The following is a 6,000-nucleotide window of genomic DNA, read 5'->3' as shown; positions in this document are numbered from 1 at the left end:
GTCATTTGTGTTTATCTAAAGGGCAATCTCTGTACTCTCATTTAAATCTGGGGGTCCCATTAAATTCAAGAGAAGCCCCTTAAAATACTTAGGGAGAGAATTGGCCCATCGTTTATTAAAGTCTTTGGTATTCTTTGTATGAAAGATATTATATAAATGTATTACAGTCTGTACCCCTATGTCCACACTTTTTACAAAACTATAATGGATTTTGTACAAAGTATGCCTTGTGAAGTCTCATTTGAAAACTCATAATTTGCTGATCATTCTTGTTCTCTTAACGTAGGTGTGGCAACATTGTATGTAAATTTATAAGATTTTACTGTATATCATTATTGAGACATATTCCAAGTTTAGAAAAGCAGGCACAAACCAGTTCCTCAAAAAAAAAAAAAAAAAGGAAAACTGATGCCTCAACAAAATCAGATGGACTATCACCTGATTAAGTGCCATTTTTTGGGAGGAAAAGGGGTGGGAGAGAGAAATCTACATTTTGGCTAAGAAGCAGCTGGAGGTTTTCTTTCCCAAATACTTCTCTCTCCTGAACCTCAGCTGAAGATGATTTTCAGAGAAAAATAGATCTACAAGAAAGGGGAACAGATGTCCCAAAATATTCCTCCCCTTCTCTCTGCCAATGGCATCAATAATATCTGAAGGACAAGGTAATTAACACTGAACTGGGAGAAGGGTCCTAGCTGAAAGGATTCCAGCCAGTAAGACTGCTAAAGCATGTGGTGAAAGAAACCTTTGCTTTGAATTCATTTATCTTGTTAAGTTAAATATTAATTGTTTTAACTTTTTATTTTCTTGTAACCAATTCTAACTTTTATGCCTCATTACTTGTAATCGCTTAAAATCTATCTTTCTCTAGTTAATAAATTTGTTTTGTTGTTTTATCTAAACCAGTGTGTGTTTGGGTTGAAGTGTTTGGGAAACTTCATTTGAGATAACAAGATCTGTACATATCATTTTCTGTTAATGAAATGACAGACCTTATATGAGCTTGTATTCTCTAGGAGGGTGCTGGGCAGTGCAAGACACACATTTCTGAGAGACAGTCTGGGACTGGGAGTTTGATGATGTTTCCCTGCAGTGTAACTCATGGCTGGCTAATGCACTCATACAATATAGCTTGGAGTTATTTACTTACTGGAGGCTGTATATGAGTTGACCCGGAGTGGTTTCTCTCACAGCAATGCAGCACAAAAGGCGCCGTAGGTTGGAGTATTGAAGTGATACAGCTATCCATCAGTCCAGATTGTACCCTGGGGAATGCCACAAATGTAAGGTATTATTTATTATGGCAAAGACTGGGCTAAAATCACTTTGCCGTGCCTTGGGAGCAATGGGAGATGGTTTGCCTCATAAAGGTAGCACCAATGAAAAAGTAATTTGTAACATCCCTTTAAGTATATTTTCCATCCCCTCCACCCTCATACATGTTAACCAAGTTGAAGATAGTGTATAGTGGGGAAGAGCCATAGTTCCTCCACTTTAGACCTCTCTCCACTTCTTTTTTTGGTGAGTTGCCGAGTGGGAAGTGCAGAAGCCCACACATAGCTAGATTAATCCAATGTTCATAAACCTCCAGTCTTTGGGTATGTCTACACTGAAATTAGACACCCATGGCTGGCTCATGGCAGCTACCTCAGGCTGGGGGCTCTTTAATTGCAACATAGATTGGGTTCCATTTGGTTTGAGTTTTGAAGAGCTGCTGGTTCTTACTATATCCAGACTGGTTCTCAGAATCTTTATCACCAGTTGTGATGTGAATTAATTTGATTTTTTAAAAAAATATTATTTAAAACTAGGTAGAAATCATCCCCGCTATATACCATCAGCAGTTAAGTTTTGTTCACTGTTTCAGTTTGTTAATTTGATCCTGTGAGGGTATTTGCAAAACTTGTCTCCTCTATACTCTAAATTATAAATTTATGGAAAGGGCCAGTAAAATGTATATAGGTTGCCAAATTATAATCTGATCCTGCTAACCTTTGTTCACAAGTAATCCTCACTCAGTGGGTCAATGGGACCAGTCAAGTGAGTCAAGGTTTGCAGGACTGAGTCCACGAACTAGTAATTTCTGCCATATTTAAAAAACAACCATACAAGGGTACATACACATCTGTGTAGTGCTTATATAGATAGGGGACAGGATTGACATCCAGGAGGGGTGGGCTGTATTCCCGATTCTGCCAATAATTTACTTGTGGCCTTGGGTAAGTTTTAACCTATCTGTGCCTCAGTTTCCCCATCTTTATGAAATGCTTTGATTTGGTGGACAAACCAAAAAAATCTAAAAACGTTTTTGTTTTGGTTTGACTGAGAAAGAGAAGTTTGTTTTGTTTTTTTCTTGTTGAAACAAAAAAAACTGATTTTTTTTGTTCAACTGAGAATGATTTTCTTTTAATGTTAGTTATTATTTTCTTTCTTTTTGTTTCATTTCATTATCAGGTGAGTTTTTTACCCTTTTTTGTTTGACTTTTTAAAATAAATCAAGCTAAACTTTTAAATGAAAAGTCAAAACATTTCATTTGCAAAATGTTGAAATAAATCAATTTGACTTTTTAAAAAAATCCATTTTGGGCTGAATTTTTTTGCCTGAAATTACCCAAATCTGTGAATAGTTTTATAGACAAATATAATTACTACTCAGGAAATATGACGATCTGATAGGGAAGATTTGTGATTGCCTTTCCCTGTACTTCCAATGGTTATTAGTGGCACAGCAGAGATGCTATATGAAACATTCAGATGACACTTTGTTTCCAAACTCTGATGACAGCCGCTTGGAATGCCTACCTCACCTCCAATTTATCCTCTGGGAGCATTACTAACATCTTTCCTCTAGCTCAATCATTTTGTAGGCTTTAAGGATTAAAAAAATTGAGACAGGAGAACCCTTATAAACGGGAAGTCACTTCACATTTATCACTTGTCATTAGTTCTTACTTGTCATTAGGTTTTAGGCAACTTGATCATGTTTTGCAAACATGAAATATTATGCGAGTAAAGTGACTGAACTGATAAATGGTGCTATCCTTAAGTACTGTATATTATTGAAAATCCTGCCTTTCTAATGGCAGGCTTAACTAGTTTTCAAGTTTTGAAGCCAGAAAAAGCCAAAGAATTTTTTAGATATTAAAAATTATACTTTCCAAGCACATTTGAGAGCCAGCTAATTAAATGCAAATATAATATGATATTTAGTGAAGAAACATCCTCAGGTTTGGTGTGTCTTCTTAAGCAGAATAATGTTTGCTACAACAGAAAGGTATCAGATTTACCATGAACACATTTCCTGCAAGGAACCTTTCTTTTTAATAATACCTGAAATGTAACAAAGAAATAGTTCAAAAGCCTGTTTCTTATATTATACCCTGCAGGTATGGTATTTAAAACTCCTCTTAAATTTTCTCTGCCTTGTTCTTTTCACTTGAAAAATAATGAGTACAGGCTAGGTAGCCAAGGCAGAGCTTGATATGGTTCAGATAGCAGGAAGGATTACAGGACAATAAGAGACCACAGCCATGCCTCATCGCAACAGCACTGCAGTCTGCACGACTTTATGCTCTATTTAGGAGGGCAGGTTATGGCTGGGAGGAGGGGCAGCCTCCAAATGATATATTTTAGCACTTGAGTCAATTTGCAGACATCAAACAGTTCCACAGGGTTGTTGTACTAACACTATGCCATTTGTTGTACTCTCATACTCTGGAGAAAACTTTTGAGTAACACTGAGTTTACTTAGCTGAAGAAAGTTTGGTGAACTTCAGTTCAGACTGAGGCCTGTTAACAGCAGGAAGAGTCCAGCCTACAGCTACAGAGGATTCAGTGCTCGATGACATTAATAAGATCCAGATCCATGAGTTAGACAGCTGTGATCTCCCTTATCCTCTGCCTTGCAACGTGAGTATGTTAAAGCTTTTCATCCCTTTTATAGTATTCCCCCTCCCCAGTCCAGAACCCAGGGTAAGGGAAAAATAACAGAAGAAGCAGGCAGAAATTACTGTTCTAATTTTGCATTAGCAAGAATTTGTAAACCACCACTGGAAAGATAAAGCTAAGTGGGACTGTTGCAAAGATACCAAAATAATCAACTCACTGACTGTTTAACAGATACATTGATTGGAGGTGTAGAAGCAAAAGCTTCTTACAAAAAATAGGAAAGAAATGTGTATGTAAGGAATCTGACAGTAGTTTCTTAGATAAAGTAAGGGTTCTGAGAGCACAAAGTATAGCAACAAATGCTAGAGCTGCAGTAAACATATTTCATGACATATTTCTGTGGCGCATAATGAAAATTATTTTAAGCTCTAAGCATTATAATATGTTGAAATGTGTTTCTTATACATGAGTTTTAATGTTACAGTAAGAAAGTGATAATGAACTAAGACATATTGCTGTGATTTTTAACGTTTAGTTTTTACATATAACATTATAAAGTTGTCTAGAAAAGAAAAATAGTATTCCTTGGTTATTTTTTTTTAAAAAGTTTAGTCTTTTCAAAATTCCTCCCAGTCCCAACATGAATGAAACAGTTTGCTTATTTAAAGAATCATTTACATATGTGCATGTATCTGAAGGGATTACATGCCACTGTGCTATTCAAGTTAAACTATTCAAATTAAGCATTCAAAAACCAGTGAGGACTTGACCCTTCAAAGCCTTACTCATGTGAGTAGTCTCAATAGGGCTACTCCTCTGAGTGGTTGTAGAGGATTGGGCCCTAATCTGTGCACCTGACATTAAGCATTAAAGGAAAATCCATACAGACAACAGATGTTTATTCTAAACGTTAAGAGTTAGACATGCTAACCACATCAGACATGTCGGGAAAGCCCTTTGGAACTGTATTTATTATTGTCAGAAAACGTATGCCTTTCATCTCATTTAGCTTTATATTTTTGCTTTCTAAAGCTTGGTTAAACAGGTGAAACAATTCAATTCAATAAGAAATAGTTGTGTCCCCAAAATATGGCAGCCCCCCAAAAATAGTGACATGTGTCACTAATGTTCAAGTTCCATTGCTATAGTTTTTTGGTTTTGTTTTAAAGCCTGAATATCAGTAATAGGAGCAGCTGCTAAAGTGAATAAAGAAATAAAAGGGTTTAATCAATAATCTCTTATTCCTACCTTCTTGTTTTCAAATCAACATTTCCAGCAATGTGCTTCTCCAGTTTATTACTTGACTCAAAACTATAATCACAGCATTTTTCATTCATACATTTATGTTTCCTTCATTTTCTTAAAAATCTCATTAACTGTCTAGTTTCAAAATAACCTCTGTTATTACAAATGAACAGCAGTTAATCTTTATAGATACATAGATTTCAAGGGGACCAAAAGAGACTATTATATCATCTACGTAATATTTATTTTTCCTTTCCATGATGTCTGCCTTTCTATAGGTTCACAGTAACTACATGGAAATAACAGCTGTATAATTCAAAGTTGTTACCCATGTTTTGGGACAGACCATAATTACAGGATTGGGTCCTTTAATAGTTGCTATTCTGTTGAGCCTAAGTTTGGTAAAAATTAATGCTTTCAAAACAAACAGTAGATTAGGCTATAATGGTTTGAAATGTGCAGTAGGCATGAAGTTCAAAGAGTTACAGATGGTTTTTATCAAATGGATGATACTTGGACATAGCTTTATTGGAAAGCTAAATATTTACAAAAATAATTGGTTTTGGTATTTTAAGGTCATTTAATGAAAGGAAAAAACCTTGCCATTAAATTAGTAGCAAATGTTTCTAAAATTTTGATCGTTGTAACATATAATTAGTCAACAGAAAACTGAATCATGATTCTCAAATTTGATTTTTAAAGCATTAAAAAGTGTCATCAAAATAACCTTGGGCCATATCATGTTACTGATGTTAGGGGCAACTTTTTTTTTATTAGAGTTACAAAGCAACACTTGTTGAATATCCCTTGAAAGATTAGTTTTCTATCATGACTAAATTTGTCTAATTTTAATAAAATTATATAAAA

General features: G+C 35.1%; 1 protein-coding gene across 2 annotated transcripts in view; it reads left to right on the top strand.

Moving 5' to 3' along the window:
- Positions 1-3,551: 3,551 nt before the first annotated feature.
- FGF10 (fibroblast growth factor 10) overlaps positions 3,552-6,000 on the top strand; it is a 125,084-nt gene continuing 122,635 nt past the window's right edge. Inside the window, exon 1 of one of the 2 annotated variants that reach the window (XM_042857520.2) lies at positions 3,552-3,909. The gene's annotated coding sequence lies outside the window, so the exon portion shown is untranslated. Of the gene's footprint in view, positions 3,914-6,000 lie in introns of both variants that reach the window. The other variant, XM_065598905.1, reaches the window with a different exon arrangement.

This window comes from Chrysemys picta, chromosome 6 (assembly GCF_011386835.1).
Source record: "Chrysemys picta bellii isolate R12L10 chromosome 6, ASM1138683v2, whole genome shotgun sequence".
Taxonomy (NCBI): domain Eukaryota; kingdom Metazoa; phylum Chordata; order Testudines; family Emydidae; genus Chrysemys; species Chrysemys picta.
This window is presented reverse-complemented; position numbering and strand designations above follow the sequence as displayed.